Source organism: Myotis lucifugus, unplaced genomic scaffold (genome assembly GCF_000147115.1).
Source record: "Myotis lucifugus unplaced genomic scaffold, Myoluc2.0 scaffold_284, whole genome shotgun sequence".
Lineage (NCBI taxonomy): Eukaryota > Metazoa > Chordata > Mammalia > Chiroptera > Vespertilionidae > Myotis > Myotis lucifugus.
Window position 1 is genome coordinate 995,759 of NW_005871332.1, and position 3,945 is coordinate 999,703.

Genomic DNA, 3,945 nt, shown 5'->3' on the forward strand with positions numbered 1-3,945 from the left:
ACTCCATCCACACCAACAGATCTGAGCTCTTCAGATCACCCCACACACCAAGAGACACTGAGTGACAGTAAAGGTTTTGTTTTATTAAAAAAAAATCAAAGGCCTCTTTTAGTTTAGAAAGGATAGTAGGGTCTGATGTCTTTGGGTCCAAATTAGAGAGGATGAGAAAAGGGAAAGTGTTAGAGAATATTTTAAGGTTTCTTATTACTCCAAGGGAGGGGGAGTTAAGGCAAAGTGCCAAGGTTAAAACAAAAACAGCACGTAGACATCAGGAGCTGCTTATTAAAAGAAGTAAAGATCATAAACTCTTCAAGCAACAGTCCTCTTTGTCTTCTTTGATAGAATGCTGCACCATCCAAAGGAAAAAAGGCAGGTACTCCCTGACCTTTATGTGGGCCTTGGTCAGTTTCTACTAAAATACTTCGTTGTCTGTCGTATGTATAAGCCTTCATTTTAGAGGTTTTTAACCCATCTTTGTACCAAGGATCCCACTGGCAGTCTGGTAAAACCTGCTGAGCCCTTCTAAGAAAAATGTTTTAAGGGCATAAAGTAAAATGCAAAGGATAACAAGTGAAGTCGATTCTACTCAGTTATCAAGATAGTTTTTAAATTGTGGTAAAGCAGTATTTGTACTCTGTATTAATGCAGTAAGTAGCAAATCTAGCAGCAAGTCTGCTTGTTGCCTGTTCCCATAACTTAGTGAAATGCTAAATTTCAGTTTGAGTTATCGTGAAAACAGAGATGCCATTTTCCCCCATCCATGTTCAAGGACTCCCTGGATTGCATCTGTGGACCCTAGGTTAAAAACCCTCGGTTGAAAGAGCCAATAAAAATACATTTGTGAAACATCAAATGAAAAGTAAAGCCTTGCAAAAATACACTATCCATTCAATGGTGAGGTTAGAAAAACTAAAAGTATAAGCAATATTTTCCCAAAAACCATGAAGGGCCATTAGTCAGCAAGAGCACTACAGCTTCAAATTGAATCCAAAAGAGATTCAGTTCCCCTCATGCAATTTACAATAAAACCCTGAAGCTCTGAGGAACTGACAGCACTGAAGTGACCTGGCAGTGTAGTGCCCCAGCTCAGCTATGAACTTGAAAAAAATCTCCTTCCTTCCTAGAGCCTCAGTTTCTCCGTCAGCAAAATAAAAGGGCTGAACATGTATCATAATTTCTTAGGCTCTTTTCAGTTTTAAAATTCTATCAGATTATCTCTTCCTTATTCTAGCTATTTCAGCCTACTTAATTTCAAAACACCAATGCCTTTCGTAAACATGGAACAGAAAATTTTACCAAATTTAAATGCCCTCATGTATAACCTAACACTAATGAGCCATATATATGCATACCACTACAACTAAAAAAAAAAGAAAAGAAAAGTCTGTCTTGTATATCTACTTCATAAAAAGCAATCACAGTGTTTTCTGCTTTTTAAACGAAGTTCCCATTCAAATTCTAGCACCATCAGCTCACGAATATACAGAATCAACATAAGCCCGGTTACCTAGAATATGTTAATTACATATTTTCCACTTTTCAGACAATGAGCAATATTACAGGATACAGACCAGGAAGGCTGTTGATCATATGTCATTAGTGCTAAAGAAGCAGAGACAAAGTGGGGGACTAAGCCAATACCACAAAGCCAGTCTGCAAGAAAGCAAGAATAAAACCCAGGTCTCCTGACCATTACCTTCATGTTCTTCCCACTACACTGACTGCCTCGCAAATCCTGACACACTTCCCCAACTTTCACAGTGTAGCCTGGTTTAAACCAGTGACAGACGAATCATTTTCTCTACCTCTAATTCCGTCATGGACACAACAAAGAGTTGTGAGTATGATACATTTACTGGTTGGAGTCATGAAATAAGTAAATTCCACTTACCTGCCAAGAAAGTGATGACCATACTAAAATCCTACCTACCTGGAAATTCCCTAAATATTGTGTAACACATGAAAAGATACAGAACTATTTCTATCTGGACATAGACACATAATATAGCTCCTCACAGATAGATAGATACATATATAGTTCCTCTGTCTGCACTCCGGGATTTCTTAGTGACATTTTACTATGAAATTTAGAAGAGAACAAAAAAGGAGTATCACACAACAGCTTCCAAAAAAGAAGGTACTGCATGTTATAAGCAAAAGCTTCTATGAATATTGAGCATTTGGGGATCTCAAGATTAATTTTATCAATAAGAAAATCTACTAGAAATTCTCTATTTACCAATATTTATGTCCTAGATGCTCAGGCATGCAAAGTTGATATTAATGTTTATTTGACTGTTTTGTTTTACGAGGGAAGGCACTGTTTCAAGTCCTAAGGGTCTTTTAAAACTCTTACCTATCGTCTCACTCCCCCCACCTCCCCGCCCAGCATTCTTCAATGTGTTCAATACTGCTAGAAAGTCAAAAACCTACTCTCAAAATGAAAAGGAAAAGACCATAATTCCTCTCAAGTATTCAAAAACAAACTAGCATCTTCTTAGCAGTCTGGTCTCAACTCACAGTTCACTTCCTCAGAGACCTGCCCTGACTTCCTAGCTAATGATCTCAATACCTGCCTAGAGCAGACATTTCCTAAGTTAACCCACTTCTGTTGAGCACTTGGCAACCCCTGATTGTCATTTATTATTCATTTGTTTACATGTTTTTTTTTCTGTTTATGCCTGCCACACCACACTACAATGAAAGCTCCTTGTTCACTGCTAATCCTCAATGCCTACACAGTGCTGGCACATAGTAGGTGCATACATAATTGCTGAGTGTCTGGTAAGTGGCAATTATATCATACTCAGAGTCTTCTAGGAAAGCATTAGTAAAGAACAGAGCATAGGCAATTGACCATGCATTTACATAGCCTGCTTTAGCATAAGCCTGTGATACCAGGACAATCCAGGTTATAAATCCTTTTCAGGGCTTTGAAATGCCCTGCACTTCCAGCTATGAACACAAAACCTCTCCAGGCCCACTCACACATTCTTTTTCTAAAAGATCTCAGCAATGATTTCCTCAAAAGGAAATAATGAAATAAAGTTCTGGCGTAAGTTAATCTTTCCTGTCAGGTTCACAATGTTAAACATACTTTGAAGCCAGCCACAGAAACAAAACCAAACTCCACAAAATTAGGTTGGGCTGGAGGTTACATAAGACAAGCTAAACTCTGGCTTTTTTCCTGTCATCCCTCCCTCCTCCCAGTGAACCCTAACATCTGTCTTTTAAGTGCAATTGGTTGCAGGTGAGAAAAAACGCTTCCCTGCGCACAGCTTCAAAAGAGGCCGAGAGGTTTCCAACAATGTTGCACTTAATACTGTAGCAACCAAGTGAGGAGGACTAGACAACTTCGAGCTGCGCTGTATCTGGAAGCTTCTCTTAAAAATTCTCTCTACAGTTATTTTTAAGTCGGCACTTACTTCAAGGTGTTCAGTTCCCAAACACTTTTCGGAGTTCTGAGTTTTCCCGTACCCACGATTTCTCACATGTGTGCGAAGCCTACTTATCAGCACCCAGGATGTTCTGAATACAGGTCTTTCAACAGAGGAGGACAAAAGCGCGGGTGCCCGGGGGTGACACATCCAAAGGGAAAAAATAATCCTTTCTCCTGCAGTCCTCAACCCACTGGGTCACCCCTTCCCCCGAGTGTCCTGCACTTCCCCGTCTCCATTCCGCTCCCCTTTCACTGCCCCCTGGATCCGGCTTCCATCCCGCGAAGCCTCCCTCCCGGGGTAGGAAGGGTAAACAATAGAAATGTCACCAGGAAACTCAGGAAGTGGATGAAGTCTCTAATTGCTGCCGTTTAACGATCGCAGATAATGACTATCTTCAAATGTGGTTTCCACCAGCGGAGAGGGAGGCGCGGCGGGCGAGGCTGGCGAGCTCCCCGCCGCCCGGAGGACATCTGCGCGGCCGCGGCCAGGGGCGGAGGGCGCAGGG